The sequence below is a fragment of the Tamandua tetradactyla genome, chromosome 23 (genome assembly GCF_023851605.1).
Source record: "Tamandua tetradactyla isolate mTamTet1 chromosome 23, mTamTet1.pri, whole genome shotgun sequence".
Taxonomy (NCBI): domain Eukaryota; kingdom Metazoa; phylum Chordata; class Mammalia; order Pilosa; family Myrmecophagidae; genus Tamandua; species Tamandua tetradactyla.
In genome coordinates, this window is record NC_135349.1 from 34,251,449 (window position 1) to 34,270,240 (window position 18,792).

Sequence of the window (18,792 nt, forward strand, 5' to 3'; positions counted from 1 at the left end):
GGTGAAACTGGAGGTCAGTGGTGGTCAGTCATCCAACAGTATCTTATTTCATAAACCAATACTGAGTGGGAGAGACGGGAGAGTAAGAAGGACACAGAATAGCTGAGTTCACCCCAAAATGAGGCAAAATAACTGTGTGTGAGTTACTTCTACCTGGATCCTCCCCTGCGTAGTCAGGGACCCTCTGACAGTCAAGTTCATATGGAGAAGGACAGAGGCCTCTCTGTGTTAAAGAATTTTAGCAAGCTTTATGGGTCTTGTAGTGCCGTCTGGAATTGTGGACTAGGAAGTGCGATAGGGCAAGGCTGGCTCAAAGGGAGACTTTTAAAATAACACTTGTATAAAGCAAACATTCATACATTGAAAAGTGTTCACAGTCCTCTCTCAGTTCACTCTCCAGCCCTCCTCTCCATCTCCATAACAACCCACGTCCCTTGATAAGTGACAAGGACACTGTCTGGAGAGAGATGAGAGGCAGGCTACTGAGACAATGCTTTGAATTGTGAAATGTTTCTCCATAGCAGCAACATCTGGGAATCTCTTTTCCATGGGCTGCTGGAGCCTTCTCACATGCAGTGCACATAAGTGGTATATCAAGAAGGACCCCAGCTTCAAGGGGGAATGCTTGGGCTTGCATATTTCCTCCTCTCTGTCCAGCATTTGTAATTGCCTTTTAATTTCCCCCCATGTTCCTATTGGGGTTTTGATGCATTTCTTATCAAACTGAATAAGCTACTTAGATAATACAGAACTTCATTTGCTCCATGTCAGGGAATACTCTTCCCTAATCTTCCTTTTCCTAGAAAATGACAACATGCTGGCAAAAGGAGAAAATACTTAGCATACTAATTTCCAGTTGCTAGGGTGGGTGTAGGGGCAAGGACAAGAGGATCTCAGTGCTCTTAAGTGATCTAAGTGTGCAAAAAGAGATTTCTTATAGGTTAGATGACCTCCTGGCTGCTAGCAGATGCTTGCATTGGGGAGAACTCTTAATCTAATGAGAGAAGAGAACTTACTAGCATATGAACTGAAAAGATTTGGAGTGTTAAATCTAGGCAGGACTGAATTCCAGGTCAGACAATATTATCAGGACTTGTTTCTCAGTTTTGCTGAACTCTCCAGGTTGGTTTCATTCTCAGGCTGTCCCTCCTCAAGCAGTAGCAAGGATGGTCCCTCCATAGCTACAGGCTCACATCCAATTAGCTTCCATATCTAGCAAAGAGTACATCTTGCCTAATAGCTCCAGCTATACTCTAAGGATGATACTTGTTGGCTCTGATTGGTTCCACTTGGGTCACTGCTCAACTTTGAACCAATCACTGTGGCTAAGGATATGCAGGTCCCTCATTGGCTAGGTGTGGTTGCTTGTCCATCCCTGGAGCCAGAGGGTGGGACCAATCTTACCTAAACCTCAGGTGGCTGATAGTGAGAGAAGGAGGGCAGGAAGGTAAGGTGGTTCCACAATATAAAACTGCTTTTGCTGAAAGAGAGGAGAAGGTATACTGGACAGAAACAACTTATCCATCACAATATTCCTACATACCTCCAAAAATATGTAGAGGATCCATTCTTATCATCTAAGAAGTTGCCCAAGTTAGGGTTGGGGAAGACCAAAGTCTTCATTCATTCTTTTTTGTTGTTGTTGCTGAACAATTTCTTTTCTTTAGATTCTGCTTTGGACAAAATAGTGAGACTTAGGAGAGGATGGGTCCCCCCCATCTTTTGATCACTGTCCTTCCATTTGTTTCCTCCTCACTTTGTAATTAAGAGTGCCCACTTGCCTTGGATAGCTGCAGCATTGGAACACAGTTATTATTCTGCTGGTCTCGGTGACTCCCGTCTAACAACTCTAGCTCCTTGTGTGGTCATTAGCACATCCTAACAGTTTTTTCCACTATTTTTAAGGAGACACAAAAGGCAACTTTCTGTCCCTACCTTGGAGGGTAAGGTGCATTTTGAGTCTTGGAAGGGTGTTAAGTCCCACAGTGAAGTTTTGATCCAGAAAACTCTTGGATTATGCCAGCCTGGAAGTGTGATGTGATCAACCAATGTGAGCAGCCAAGTGGAAGTGCGATGGAGATCAAAGGAAAGATGTCTGCACAGAGGCCACCAAGATTCCGAGAGTCAGATTTTGTCAGGAGCAAGAAGGAAGGAGATGCTTCTAGCCTATGCTAACATGATGATGGAACTTTTTTTTTTTAATGACAATGCATGCAAAGTCTCTGCTAGAAATTGAGCTTGGTATCCCTGAAAGTGCCTGGGTCTTGCCACTTGCTGAAGCGGTGGCTCTTTGGTCAGGCTGAGGGGGATGTTGGGCCCTTTCATTTAGTCCTCACCATTCCTGACATATTCCTTTCACGGTATAATCAGACCCACCCAAACCACATACACTGAGAGTAAAGAGGGAGTTCCACTAAGGGGAAATCATGGTGGTTTTATTTAAAGAGAGGAGATGGGTTGCCGCCATGAAATGCCCACTGCTGCCAAAGAGCATGAGGCTTCTTTTGTGGCAGTGGGGCCTTGTGATAAGCCAAATGAGTGGTGATGCAATAATGAGGCCTGGCCAGTGAAGCCTTGTCATCGCTACAGCAGTCGGGGTAAAATGTCCACAATCACATCCAAGTGCAATGTTACCATGACTAAGCTAATGAGATGGGCGCTTGCAGAGATGGTAACAGCCAATGTGCATGGTGCAGTAGGGACTGTGTGAACCTCTCATGTGCCCTTTGAAGGAGATACCCTTAGCCATCTTCTGTGGTTAAGGAGCCCAAGGCCCAGAGAAGTTATGTAACTTGTCTCGGTGAGTGGCAGAGCTGGGATTTGGGCCCAGGCTTGTTTGTTTTGCAGGTCTGAATTCAGGACAATGTACTTTACTGTATGTGGGGTTCACTCTGGGGAGTAAGTAAGGAGGGGCCACTTGCCTAAGTTCCCAGCATAAGAGAAAGGGGAAGGGCCAGAGAAGCCCTGCTTGTGCACCATGCATCAGGAGCCTGCACCGAACAAACAGGAAAAAAAAAAACAAACCCTGAAATGGCAGAGACAAGTCTTAGCTGTAACCAGGCTATGAATCTCCAAAGGCTCAGAACCACCTTGCTAGGGGATCCTGGGCTTTATAGGGCTTGATTTCTTTGGGGTAGGGCTTGGCAAACATCTCCAATAAAGGGTCAGATAGTAAATATTTTAGACTTTGGGGCCATATGGTCTTTGTCACAATTCTGCCATGTAGTGCGGAGGGAGTGGTGGACAATATGTAAATGAACAGGTGTGACTGTGTTCCAATAACAGGCAAATTCAGCTCCTGAGCCATATTTTCTGATCTCTGCATTAGGGGCACTTAAGGGGACAGGATAACTGCTGACATGCAGGCTGGACTGAGACTGTAACATTAACCCTTCTGGGGAACATCTTAATAAACTTCACCCCCCCAAGACCTCTTTGTCTGGAACCTCAGTGGAAGGGCATGGAGGCTCTTGCTATGGCTCCTTCTCTGATAGAGGTCACCGATCATCAGCATCTGGTGTCACATGCAGGACCCTGAGATGGTGATGGAGAAATAGTCTCCCAAGGTCCAGACATTTCTCCTCATGTGTAGAATTTTATGCCAAATAAGTATAGGATCAAGCCACATGGGGAGTTTACCAACTTTCTTTATTCACTCTACATTACCAGGTCAGGTCAGTTCTCAGCTTGAAATTCTCCAGTGATTCCATCTTGCCCAAAGTGCTGCATACTTTGGCCCCTGGGTGCCTCTTGGACCTCATCTCTTATCCCCCTCCCCCTTGATCCCATCACACTGGTCTTTTTCCGTGTTTCTCGACTACACCCGGCACCCTCCTGCCTCTGCACCTTTGCACTGACTGTTCCTTCTGCCTTAGGATTCTTTTTGCCCAGATATCTGTATAACTTTTTCACTCATCACCTCCTTCATGGCTCAAATGCTACCTTCCCATTGGTACCTTCTGTGACTGTCTTACTTGAAATTGCAAACTTCCCTTTCCCCACTTCCTCATACTCCTTACTCCTTTTCCTGTTGTGTTGTTCTCCATTGCACCACCATCTGACATACCATACATATGAATTTTTATGCATTTATCTCCTTTTGCCCTCTATTAAAACAAACTCCCCAAGGGCAGGAACTTTGCTTTGTTCATTGCTATATCTTTAGCACCTAGAATAGAACCTGGCACATAGTATATGTTTAATAAATATTGGATGCCTCTTTCTGGTTGATGTAAATTAATCACATAGCTTTTCGTAATTCCATTTGTGGTTATATCCTCATTTATTTCACTGATTTCCTTTTGCAGCTTCCAGTGTTTTGCTACTAAAAACAATGCTGCAAAATACAGACTGCAAAACTCAACAGACAAATGACCTAATTTCTTCAACAAAGAAATAGCAAATGAAAAAACAGACATAAATGGGTGGGGTAGGGAAAGGACTATAGATTAGAAGAACTTTAAGAGGCATATCAATAAAAAGTAATTTTTGAACCTTCATTGGATTCTGATTCAAACTCTTATAAAACATATTTTTGACATTTATGACACAATTGGAAATTTGAACTGGACATTTAATGATATCAGGAAGATTTTAATTTTGTTGAGGTGTAATAATGGTATTGTGTCTATGCTAAAAACAATAACATCTGCATCTGGTTTGCTGTACTATTTTCTCTACTTCAACATATGTTTGACATTTTCTATAGTAAACTATTGTACTGCAGTGACCATCCTTCCATAAGTCCCTTCCTAGGTCTTGCCTGACCCCTTGGCCTCCTTAATTCTTTTTTTTTTTTTTTAACATGGGCAGGCACCGGGAATCGAACTCGGGTCCTCTGGCATGGCAGGCAAGCGTTCTTGCCTGCTGAGCCACCGTGGCCTGCCCTCCTTATTTCTTTTTATTTTTTTTAAATTTCAATCATTTTTATTGGTTCCTAATGAATTCAGTTATACATCCTTAATTCTTGACATGGCTGGGCTGAAAGCTGCTCCAAGTAGTATATAACCAAACACTCTTTCTCCTTAAAAAAAAAAAAAAACTAAATAAAAAACAAAACAAACTTTATTGAGGAATAATTTCCATTGCATGAAATTCAGCTGGTTTTATCTGTATAACTTAATGATTTTTAGTAAACTTACCAAGTTATGAAAAAAATGCCATAATCTAGTTTTAGAATCTTTCCATCACTCCAGGTGTTTTAGTTTCTCAGCTGCTAAAACAAATACCATATAATAAGTTGGCTTAAACAGTGAGAACGTATTGGCTCACAGTTTTGAAGGCTGGAGAAGGCCAAAATCGAGGCATCGGCAAGGCAATGCTTTCTCCCCGAGACTGTGGCATTCTGGGGTTGGCTGCCGGTGATCCGTGGGTCCTCGACTTTTCCATCACACAGCAGTCTTCTGGGTTCCATTAACTTCCTGTTCCTGGCTGCTTCTCAAGGCTTGTATTTCTTTGTCCAATTTCCTTTGCTTATAAGGACTTCAGCCTTATTAGATTAAGGTCCACCTTAATTCAGCTTGGGGACGCTAATAGCATCTTCAAAGGTCCTATTTAAAAATGGGTTCATACCACAGGACCAGGAGTTGGAATTTGAACGTGCTTTTTGTAGGGGAACATATTTAATCTCCAACACCAGGCAACCATTTATCTACCTTCTGTCCCTATATAGATTTGCCTTTTCTGGACATTTCCCTCTTATTTTTTTAAACTTTTTTTTATTATGAAGTATAATATAGAGAGAGCACTAAATTTCAGTCTATTTTAACAAGTAGTTATAGAACAAATTTCAATGTATGGTGTGGGTTACAGTTCCACAATTTCATATATTTCCTTCTAGCTGCTCTGAGACACTGGAGACTAAAAAGAAATATTAACAATGATTCAGCAGTCATACTCATTGTTAAATTCTATCTTCTCTATTACAACTCTTCCTTCCCCTTTGTTGCTTCTCCCAATCTTTAGGGATATTTAGGCAATGACCATTCTAACTTCTTCATCTTGAAAAGGGGTGACAACATTATGGGGTAGGGGGATGTGACTAGTTGACGTTCTTGGAGACGATGGTAACTTTGGGTTTCAGGGTTTATCTGGCCTAGGAACCATCTGTACTTTTCAGGTTTCTGAAAAATAAACTTAGTAAGTGAAACTTTTATACAATCTCAGATAGAGCCCTGGGTTTTCTTTAGGATTTATAGGAATATTGTTGGTTGGGGCTTGGTATACTGTGGCAATTGGCAATATGTAGCTGAAGCTTGCCTGTCAACTCTATTTGAAATCTCTTAGCTGCTGATACCTTATTTTGTGGCATTTCTTTTCCCCTTTTCAGTCAGGTAGGCTTTGTAAATCCCAGGGTGTCAAGGTCAGTCTTGTCTCTGGACGTCATGTCCCACATAGAGGAGAAGGTAATGATTTTACTTGTAGAGTTGGGTTGAGAGAGAGAGAGAGAGAGAGAGAGAGAGAGACCACATCCAGAGCAACAAAAGATGTTCTCCAGAAGTGACTCTTAGGCATAATTATAAGTAGGCTTACCATCTCCATCAGAGAAATAAGTTTCATACAAGCAAGCCTCAACATCAAGGACTTGGCCTATTAACTTGGGAGTCCTCAATGTTTAAGAGAGTATCAGGGATTTCCCAGGTGGAAAGCCTTAATAGTTCCACAGTTTTTTTTGAGGGACTTTGCCAATACATTTTAATTATCTGCCCAAAATACTCTGGAATGTATCTGGGTATTACATTAAGCTATATAGAATTGCAAAACCTCGTTCCCAATTCTAGGCTCCATATCTTTAGGTTGTCTACTGAACTGGTTAGACAGGTTAAGTTAGATTGTATGCTGCAGAAAATTTACATTTTGGCCCTAATAAACCTCTCTTCCTTTGGTCTCATACAGTAGGTAAACTTCTAAAATGTAGAGAATATCATCCTTTACCCTGTATTCTGATTTACCTTAGTCCCAGCCCGCTTGGCCTTGCTCTTTTCTCTAATTGAAGGCTCATCTCTTCTTCAGTTTCTTAAACAGTTGCTATACGTACAATGTTGACTTTCAGAGCTACAGAACTCCAACGCTGAGTCTTAAATGTTACACAGGTACCCAAAGTTCCAGGAGAATACAGCACAGCATCTCAGAACAGAAATAACACTTAAGGCTCAGGAATAAATGTGATTGCCGTAAAAGCTTACAATCTAGGCCTCAATTTTTCTATAAGGATTTTCTAAAAGAGACCATATAATATTTGTCCTCTTGCTTCTGTCTTATTTTGCTCAACATAATCTTCTCATTGTTCATCTACCTTGTTGCATGCCTTTTGACTTCATTCCTTTCTGTAGCCTCACGATAGTCTATCATACATATACACCCCAGTTCACCCTTGTGCTTCTCAGTCGATGTACCCTTTGGCCATCTCCATCCATTGGGCATCATGAAAAATGTCACCATAAACATCAGGGCGAAAATTTCTATTTGAGTCCCTGCTTTCGGATATATTCCCAATAACAAGTTTGCCTAATCATATGGCGACCCTGTATTTAGCCTCCTGTGGATCCAATATGTTACTCTCCAGAGGGCTGCCGCATTCTACTACCCTACCAACATTGAATGGGTATACCTCTCTTGCCACATTTTTTCTAGCATTTGAATCTTTCTGTTTATTTATTTATTTAGAATCTTCAGATTCTGTTGAGATATATTCATATAGCATGCATTCTATCAAAAATAAACAATATTTCACAGAATCCTCACTTAGTTGTACAATCATCATCATTCTCAATTTTAGACAATTTTCATAGCTCCAAAGAGAAAAACAGTAGACGGATATATCCTCACCAAAGAGAAAATCCGAAACTCTCCTTAACTCTTGCCACTCCCCAATTATTTACCCCCAGTATTGTTGTGGTACTTGTGATGTATTCCTGTTTAAATATAGACCTTAGGCTACAATAAGTAGTTTCACCCTTGTGCTCATTTGAAACTGTTATATACCCCCAGAAAAGCCATGTTCCTTTCCTAATTCAATCTTGTAGTACCAGACCTATTTAGGGTGGAACCTTTGATTAGATTGTTTCCATGGAGATTGACCCACTGAAATGTGGGTGTGACCTTTTGATTAGATGGAGATGTGACTCCACCTGCTCAAGATGGGTCTTCATTAGTTTACTGGAGTTCTTTAAAAGGGAAAACATTTTGGAGAAAGCACAGTTGCTTCAGAGCTGACAGAAATATAGGTAACTGGAGATGCTTGAAGTGCCAACAGAGAGAACAAACACTAACACAGATATTTGGAGATGCAGAGCCTAGGAGACATCGCCATGTGCATCCCCATGAGATGATTAAGCAAGCCAGAACCCAGAGTTTTGCCCTAGAGGAGATAAGTAAGACCCACAGACACTTGGAGAGGAAGCCATTGGAATCAGGAGCTGGAAGCAACCGAAATCCGGAATAAGGGCCAGCACACAACAGCTATCTGCCTTCTCATGTGACAGACATTGACCTTTCTTTGGAGTCAAGGTATCTTTTGCTGGATGCTTTAGTTTGGACATTTTTTAGGCCATGGAAGGTTAAACGTGTAACTTAATAAATCCCCCTTTATAAAAGCCATTCCATTTCTGGTATATTGCATTCAGGCAGCATTAGCAAACTACCACATCCCTCTATTATTAACTCTTTGTACAAGTGTCATATCTTTGAAGTTGCTCCTGCAAGAACTTATTTATATCTGTAGTGGTAACTGGTGTGGTGCATGACTCTAAACAATCTCTTTCAATCATTTTGACCTTCAATATGGCCCTATTATTTATAAACCCACTAGCGAACTACCATCACCTCTATCCATTCCCATACATTTAAATTCAACCTCATTAGCTAGTCTGTATATATTATGCAATTGTTCCCCCTTCTGTATCTTCTATCTCAAGGTCCCCTATATTCTACATTTTAAGAATCTGAGCTTACATTTTCCAGGAGGTTCATATTAGTGAAATTGTAAGCAGCTAACCTTTTGTGTCTGACATATTTTGCTCAGCATTAAATCCTCAAGGTTCATCTATATTGTTTCATGCTTCAGGATCTCATTTCTTCTTACTGCTGCATAATATTGCATCATATGGACATTTCTTTTTAAAAAAGGGGCTCTTGCTTGGGATTTTTAAGTTCCTTTCCCTGCTGTGCAAAATAATATTTATTTCTTAAGGATGTTTCCAATTCTGTTATCACTGAACATTTTTTTGAGATATATATCCTCAGTTCTGTTCAGAAATTTAAGTGCTTCTATTACATTTTAGGAACTATTGTGTCATAGTGATAGTCTGTGACCCCCGAATTACATAGAAATTAATGATATGCAAATAAGGCAAAAATGATCAAAGCTCAGAGAATTTGCTGTAGAGTAATGAGTGGCTTAAATAGTAGACAGACAAATCTAAATCTAGAGGTTATCAATCATAATAAGTAAATTTCTCAATAAATACCACTGTCATGGTTGTTGATACTATCTGAGAGCCTTCTGGTGTTTTTTGAAGTCCTAGGGCTTGATTTTGCATTGTTTCCGTTCACCCTAGATCCTAGAGGACATCAATATAATGGCATTGCTGAGGTTTAGTTATTTAGTTTGCAGTAGGCCATATTAGACCAGTTTATTAGAAAGTGTTTTCTAGGACTCTTACATTTTGTGAGCCAGGACTGGATATTGATATATGATCTGACTACCCTACTGATTGGAAAATCTGTATCTATCAAAAAACTTCATCTGCAACTCCAGAGCCTTGGAACCAATTCATTCATTCATTCAGTAAATAAATATGAATGAGTGCCTACTATATTTCAGATGCTAGTTCAGGAATTGAATATACAAAGATGAAGAAAAAGCCAGTTCTTATTTTTAGAAGTTTGCAGTGTATGGTGGCGGCAGACATATAGAAACAATGGCAAAACCTGAGATATTATGTGCCAAGTATGGTGTTAGCATAGAGAGATTTAAGAAGTATTTCAGGGAAGTTATATTTTATTTGAGTCTTAAGGGATGAGTAGGAGTTTGCCTATGGCAAAAAAAGGGCAAGAACATTTTAAGAGAGCAAACAAATATAAAGCATGAGGTATAAAATGAGATTTGAAAGCCTCAAACTTTCCTTCCTTTTATTTTCCTTCTAGTATGTTTTTTTATCTTTCAAAAATCTAATGTGAAATGCCTTTGTTTTTTTCTCTTTAGATATTAGCATCATTTAAAACTATAATTTTACCTTTGTATGCTGCATTGGATACATCCCATAGTTTTTGAGTTGCAGTGTTTTTATACAACTTCCCAAATCAAAACCACTTGGGTAGAAATGCAGTTATAAGATAAAGTTTCAGATCTGTCAATATGGCATAGCAGAGTCTTTGTGAATTGACCCTTGCTTGTTTCTCCAATTTTATCTCCTGCTATTCCTTTCAACACTCATGGAGTCACAATATTTACAGTTCTTGAATAAATCATGTTCTTTCTCCCTCCATGAATTTGTACATACTCTTATTTTTATGTGGACTAGGAAATCCTCTGTCATGATTCCAAAGGACATTTGATTTTGACAACAGTGGCTCCCTGAGTCTGCCAGGTTTACTTAGCACCAAAATATACACAGATACCCAAAAAGGTTAACATGCTGTAGAGAGTCATTTCCTATTGATCAAATGAATTTGGGGAATGTTTACTGTATCAGTTTGGAAGCTGCCAGAATGCATTATACCAGAACTGGAACAGCTTTTTAAAAAGGGGAATTTAATAAGTTACAAGTTTACAGTTCTAAGCATATAAAAATGTCCAAACTAAGACAGCCAGATAAAGATACCTTAATTCAAGGAAAGCCAATGTGTGTGGAACACCTCTGTCAGCTGACAAGTCATGTGGCTGGCAACTCTGTTAGTTAACAATTCTGTTAGCTGATAAGTCATGTGGCTGGCATCTGCTGGTCCCTTGCTCCTGGGCTCTGTTGCTTTCAGCCTCTGTTCATGTGGAGTTCCTCAATTTGCTTTTCTGGGGCTGGTGTAATCTCTTGGCTTCCCTTTGCTCTCTCCAGGTTCTGACTTGCTTAACATCTCATGGCGACATCTGCTGGACTCCAAGCATCTCCAAACATCCGTGTCTCTGTTCTCTGAAGCAACTGCTCTCCAGGTGTCTATATCTGCTCTCTCTGTTGGCTCCGAGGCTTCTGTCATTTCTGGCTCTTTTAAAAATGTTTCCTTTTTTAAAGGATTCCAGTAAACTGATCAAGACCCAGCTGGAATGGGTAGAGTTATATCTCCATCTAATCAAAGGTCACATCCACAATTGGGTGTGTACATCTCCATGGAGATATTCTAATGAAAAATTTCCAACCTACAGTATTGAAACAGGATTAAGAGAAACAGCTGCCTCTACAAGATTGAATCAGGATTAAAACATGGCTTTTCTGGGGTGCATAGTATTTTCAAAGCAATGCATCTACCCAAAACAATAATTTTAATTTTTACAAGATTGATATCAAGTTTTTTTTTTTACCTTTGGCATGGGCAGGCTCCGGGAAAGAACCTGGGTATCTGGCATAGTAAGCAAGAATTCTTCCATTGAGCCATGCACCTCTCTAGCTATTTTTTAAAGGTTGCAATCAAATACCAGAATTACTTGCCTCATGAGGTTCACAGTAATACATTTTGGTTCGGGATAATAAAACCATGGGTCAGCACATTAACATATACATCTCTTCCTATTTTCTATGCCTGGATGGCATTGACTCAATTCGTACTGAAGTAATATAAAATTATTCAGGTCTAATTAGAAAACTTTAAAAATTATAGATTTGATCTGCTCCCAAACCAGTCTCATTTGTGCTGATTAGTGTAGGGAAACGAAGTCATAGAACTTTTAGATAACTTAATATCTAAGTATTTATTTCTAGTTCCTAGATCTTGACCAGTCCTATCCATAGAGTCAATGGCCAATGAAATTAATGGCAGATATCTTCATAAGATAAACTACAATTATATTTATCAGCAAATTAACTGCTTTGCTACTCACCTGAAGCATCAACCTGATTTATCCAGAGTTGCAGTTAGCAGAGTAGAAAGCTGGCATATAATTTGAAAGGTTATCTGGAAAATTAACAGCTCTATAGCTTTGCAGGAAGAGAATGTTGAGGGTTGAATTCCTAGGGAGGGACAAAAGAAGAAACTGTGGAGCATTAACCAGAAAGGGCTTTCTAAACTTCTGGTGGCTAAAGATTTCCTAGGCCTTCATGCATCAGAGGGGGGAGCTTCTGCATAAACTTTAGCATCGTCAAAGGAACATTTGTCCCTCCCTGCTTTATTGATGCAATTATGATTCTGACCACACTTACGCAGGACCACAAAGAAATTTATCCAATTTCTTTGTGCATTTATTCCTTTCCCTTCTGGGACTTACTCTCTTCCTGAACTAATTCCTTCTTTGATTCCTTAGGAAAGAATGTGCTTGACTTCTGTTTGTCTGAAATGATATTATTTAGTTCTTGTTAGAGGGTGATAGTTTAGCCAGATACAGAATTCTGGGCTGATGGTTATTTTCTCTTGGCACATTAAAGAACTCATTCCACTGTCTGCAGATTTCCATGGCTGCAATCAAGAAGTCTTCTCTCACTCAAATTTCTTTTCCTTTGTTTATTTCTGGCTGCTTTTAAGATCCTTTTGTTTTCTAGGTGGGAAGGGGAGTTGAAGTTTGAGTATTCTTCAGTCTTCCTAAAGAGGTCTAGATTTTTAAATTTGTTTGTGTGTGTTTTCTGAATCTGAGGATTAATTTCATTATCAATTTTGGAAAATTCTCAGCCTCCGTTTCTTCAAGGATTGCTTTTCTTCATTCTTTCTATACTCTTCTTTTGGAAATTTAGATATATGTTTAGACTCACTATCTACTAACCACTCATAATTTTCTATCTCTTTATCTCTCTGATCAATATTCTGGATAGTTTTTTTTAGGTCTATTTCCCAGGCCATGATTTTCCCTTCAGCTGTTTCCAAACTTCTGAGTCATATGATCATTGAGCTTTAAATTTAAATTATTTTTTTTACTTACAGAAATTAAATTTGTTATCTGGAAAATTAACAGTGTTATGCTTTGAGGGAAGAGAATGTTGCTTGTCTACTCTTTTTTGGATAATATTTTATTTCTTTTTCCCTTTCAAAAATACCTATTTTATATTCTGAATCTGACAATTTACTTTATGAAGGTCTGGGGACTCTAATTCTGATGTTTGCTGTTTCTCCCTTATTTTTACTCATAGTGGCTTATTTATTCAAGTGTTTTGTAGTTTTGGCTAATGATCTAATATCCAATGGGGCATTATCTGTGGATTCCTCAAAGGCCTGGGATGTCAGTCCATCTACAGAGAATTTACGTTTTCCTTTTCTAGGCACTCTGAAGAGTTACCAATCTGGCATCATTTACAACATTTTTCAGTTGGGGTTGCCAGACTATGTTGGGAGGATAACTTAAATCCCAGATCCATGTGAGAATAATTCTGCTCATATAAATTCACAGGGACATTTTTTTCCCCTTTAAAGAGCCCAGGCCAAGACAGTCTTACTTCTTAGTCAGGAGGTAATCTCTTTGGTAAGAAGTGAATTCTCCTTTAGTTAAACCTTGCACCAAGGGTGGAGTCTTTGGAAAGTCTTGTCCTCATGTGGGGATGTTCCCAGTGTGAGCAGGTTACAAGAGGATGTTAAAACCCAAGAGTCTTGGTTACTGAAATTGACAAGGGTCTCTAATTCTGCTATAGCTTCAGCATCAACTTCCCACTAGATGTTCAGCTCCCACTTCAAATTTTGGCATGTGGGGATTTTTGTTATTTGCATGCTAGCTCATCTATTCATTTAAAGTAATTTCTACACGTTTTGTGTCAGGGTTTGCTTCAGGATGTCTTGTCTATTAGATTATTGGAAATATAGTTTCTATGTTGTTTTGCTTAATGTTTTTTTTTTACTTTAACAATATAATAAATATTTGTTGTAAAAATATTTATTTAAAACATAATTTTTATGAATAAAAGTATTCATCTATTTGCATATTCCTTTATTCACTTCTATAAGAAGTCTGCATTTTATTTTTATCCATAAGCAAATTTAAACAAATGGATTGATTTTTTCATTTTGAAAGTGAGGTTTTTTAGGTATGGCAAACAGGTAATCACATCCTCTTTGTTGTAGCAGCTTAATGATAACTCAAGATACTCCCTTGATTTTGGGGGTCTTTGTTTCTTCCTCCTGCAGACTTCATTTCTCTTCTTGGCTAACTGTCCCAGATATCCTTATCATTGTATATGTTTGCCAATGTTATTTATAAAGGTAAGAGAAATATCCAGAATGTGTGGATGCATGCACGTGTGAAAGAGAGAGACCGAGAAGATACTTGCAGACATATGTATTTACCTACTATGCAAATAGCTTTATGAGGAAAGGGGAAAATAGGCACTCATTTGACTACAGTTTCCCCTCTAGCAAAAACCTCATTGTCACTCAAATCAAGCTGTGGCTGTGCCTATTTTTTTTTTCATTTCTGAGGGTTGGGATGGCTCTCTATTGATTTCAGGGTTGCTAATGACTGCATGGAAAAGCAACAGCTTTTGTGGCCAGACAATCAAGACTCGGAATTGCATGACTAAACATTCCCGAGACATTGTCTGCTGAGTTAGCCAAAGTGGATCTTATTTTCAACAAACTTTATCTCCAGTCTCCCCGTGGCTATAGGGGACCTCGTACAAGTAGGTGAGCCTCTGCGCAGCACCGGGTGGCCCTCTCCCCCAAGGGACTGGCTATTTAACAAGGTTTTTCCTGAGTACGTGTTCCTTCCTAGGAGGGGAGGGAAGTGTGTGGAAGTATTTGGATGCAACACCCACATGAGGCACAACCTTCCCTCAACATCTCCCAGATAACTGTTCCTTCTGGAAGACCCCTTCTCCCCCAGGGTTTCGGAGAATTGTGCTCTGTGGAGTAGGCATAGTCCCTGGAGTTCTCTTTATGCAAAGTTATGTAACACATGCTTTAAAAAGAACCTCAAACCAAGCCTTAAGTCAGCAGATGCTTCACACTCACTGAAGATTCTCCACAGTGTCCAAATCCCCATCTTCAGAGTGTCTCTCAGCACAGTTGGGATGACTAAGGATGAGGGGAAGCTCCAGTCCTGGCTTCCCCCAGGTCTCTGGGGTGGTTCCCCACTTCTTCAAGGCTTCAGCTACATCCATACCTTTCTTTGGGGGGTGGGGAGCATCTCTAGAATATTCTTAGTTGGTGGTTCGCTCCATGAATTCATCTAAAACTGACCACTCGCTTCTCCCCAGTTTGACCAAGGTGAAGTAGGGAGTCTGGATTTCCTGCCTCTTCCATCCAGTCATTTGTCCATCGAGTGCCCCTGTGTCAGGCCCTGCACTGGGTGCCAGGATACAGAATCAGAAAGGCAGGCCCTGACCCAACACCAGAGACCTCACAGTCTGTCAGGTGAGATGGACGGAAAACAGATGATTATGCAATTCATTACACCTGTGGTCAGGGCGACACGAGAGAAGTGTTGATGCCTCTGTAAAGGGTAGTCATTTTCCAAATATTGCCACTTCTAACATTTCCCACAGCAACCTCCCAGGCCAAGCCACCATCATCTCATGCTTCCTACATGGACTCCTTGCTTCAGCCCTTGCTGCTTGTCGTCCTTGCCCCGTTCAGTCCATTCTCTCCACAGCTGCCAGAGTGATGCTGTTAAGCATTGTTTAGATCCTGCCATTCCTCTGCCCAAAGCCCGCCACTGGCTCCCATTTCAGGGTAAAAGCCAAAGTTCTGTCCATAAAATAAGGCCTTTGCTCTCCAGTCGACCCAGCAGTTCCTTTCACATCTCCTATTTTTCTCCCATCCTTCACCCCTCCCCAGCCGCTTAGGGCTCCTTGTTGCTCCTGGAACACAGCAGACATTGTCCTCTTCAGGGCCCCGCACATCCACTCCCAGATATCCACTGGTCGACCCCTACCACCTTCAGGTCTTTAATCAAATGCCATCTTCTCATTTCCCTGATTATTTTTATTTTAGCCCTTATCACCAAATATCACACATTGTGTACTGCTTATTTGTCTTATATATTGTCCATCTGTCTATTTTAGAATTTACGCTCTAGAGGAGAATGTATATTTGTTTGTTTTGTCCTTGGCCATGTCTCTAGCACCACTGCCTGGCACATAATAGGTGCTCATTAAATATTTGTTGAAAGGAAGAATGAAATAACTTTTCATCTCTGACTCTTTGGATGAACCTCTCTTTCTCATCAAGACATAGCCCCTTCTATTTGTGATAATTATTTTATCACACCCCATCTCATGTCTGCATCTTCTCCCAGTAACATAACGGCCAGCGCACCATAAATGCTGACTATTTTATTCTTACTTGCACCTGAGTGGAACCCACAGTAAAAAGCATTGTGTGAGTCATCTTGGGAGAGTCGTAGACGAAATGCTATACTCAAAACATACCCAGGGAATTTGGTCAGTTGGGGAAGTCAGAGCCAGCACGGTGGCACCTGAACCTCTCTCCTTCGTGGAGCTTCTCTTGACCAGCCCTCAGTCTCCAGGTCCAATTGAAAACTGCCTCCTTGATGTCCATTGCATCCTGTGTCAACTCCTAGGACAACCCCTCTGGCACTTGTTGACCTTATTTATTTACATGTTCATCACACTCCCCCTCCCAATTTTATCTATTTATTTATGTGTGGCCTAAGCTAGTGAGAGTCCATTTCTGTAGCTTGTCTCTAAAAGAAACTGCATTGATGATATGGTTTTTTGCCTCATCATTTTCATAACAGGAAGAGAAAGGGAGATGGGGGATAAGTGTCTCTCCTGGAGGAGCGTACCCCAGGCCATGGATTATCTCTATAGGACCATGGGAGGGAGAGGAAGTATGGAGAGACGCCCCATTTGCAGAGTCTTCCATTGCCTCTTCTTGGGATAGTGGCAAGCATGAAACATCCTTAAATCCAACCAATCTTAGCAGCACTCTTTCTCTTTGAGAGAGGGACATCTTACTCTCAATCCTGACTTCAGCTTGGGAAGGAGTAAGAAGCCAGAGTGAGAACAATGGCAGAGAAGAGGAGACGCAATCCATATTTTTAAAAGCCAGCATGGGGCACATCTGTAGACTCACTATGGACCAATTTTGCAGATATTGCTATCTGGCTGTCGTTTGGGTTCTTCTGGGCAAGACAGGGTCAGTTGCCAGGTCTCTTATGGAAGCGAAAGCAACCTCTTTACATAGCCATATTTCCAAGCAGAGAATAGCACACGATGGCGCAGAGTCAAATTAGTGTCCAAATACACATAGCATCCAACATCTAAATAGTTGAAGCCAGAAACTCGACACTCGAAACAAACCAGTGGTCAAGCAGTAAATCAAATATCCATGAACCAAATCCAGAAACCAGCTGGCCAAGGCTAAGGAGAATACCCAAACAAGCTCCCTGTTTCTGAATTCACTCTCCACCAGCAAATCTGACTTTTCTACCCTCTACCCATGGCAGCCATATTTTTGAAGTTTTGTCCTAAAGAGCCTGCAGTTACCACCTTGGACCACGAGGTGGTGACACTGCTTTGAGAGTCAAAACCCTGGGGTTATGTCTCATTAGCCCTGAGCTGGGCACTTTGTTAGGTAACACATTACGTGCATGATCTCATTTAAACTTCACTGACAACCCAAAGGAGCAAGGACTATTTTATCCCTATTTTACAGACAGGAAAACCGTTTAGCAAGTTCTGTGAGCTTTGCCTAAAGTCCTCATCCAGTAGGTGGCACTCAACACATTGCTTTATGAAGAAGTTTGGGCTTGGTAGAAACTAAGCAATGACTAGAAGGCTGGACGATGGCAATGCTCTCAGATGAACACATTCATTGTAAAAACTCATCAGTAGTCCTTGGTGCTCACCTTTGGGGCCCTTTCCATGTCTCAGTGTCAGAATAATGTCTTACAAACATGAGTTAATTTATTCTTCAAAACAGCCATACAGAGCAGCCACAGTTGTTATCCTCTGGGTAGATGAGGACATGGAGACTCGGACAGGTTAAGTATATTGCTGTGTGGGTGTGTCTGAGTAGGTGAACGCTCCAAGGCCGAGAACAGAGCTGGCCTGCACTTCACCGTGCTTTGCCCAGGACCCTAAGTGGGAACTGGAAACATCTAGGTCCTTGAGCTCTGGGGGGAGTTGGGGATCCCAGGAAGGGAGAGGCTGACCCGGTAGAATCCCAAACCTCCCACCAATAAGAAGGAGTCAGAATTTTGATCTCAAGTCTCAGCTCTGGCCATAAATCAGGGACTTTGAGCAAAGCATTTCCACTGGGGAGTGGAGCTTGGTTTTCTCATTTACAAAAGGAGGGGATTGGATTCTCTCCATATAAAGATTTCAAACCCAAATGCTTAGCAGGCCAGGCAGACAACAAAAATGAGTGATACAAGTCAGGTTGGGAGTGTCACAAACAGAGAAAAGCACATGCCCTATTTTTTTCCTTTTAATTTGTATTGTGGTTATCCTATTTTAAAGGGCAGTTCTCGCCAATCTTTGCCATACAGAAATGTGGGTCTATTGTTGGCAGATGCTCTGATTTTCTGGGAGAATCTGGAAATCCAGATTTTTATGTAAAACCTCCTTTTGAAAATGTTGGCAATGGATTCAGTGCTTTAAACAAAAAATCCAGATTAAAAAAATACACAGCTATGAGCTGGATTTGGCTGACAGCCCTATTTGCAAGGCTGGAAGATGCCTGATGACTCGGGTTCCTTTTAGCTCT

At 40.8% G+C, this 18,792-nt stretch overlaps 1 protein-coding gene across 2 annotated transcripts in view; it reads left to right on the forward strand.

The window, feature by feature from the left end:
* LOC143667378 (uncharacterized) overlaps nt 1-18,792 on the forward strand; it is a 183,188-nt gene that overhangs the window by 12,599 nt on the left and 151,797 nt on the right. The gene's annotated exons all lie outside the window — the stretch shown is intronic.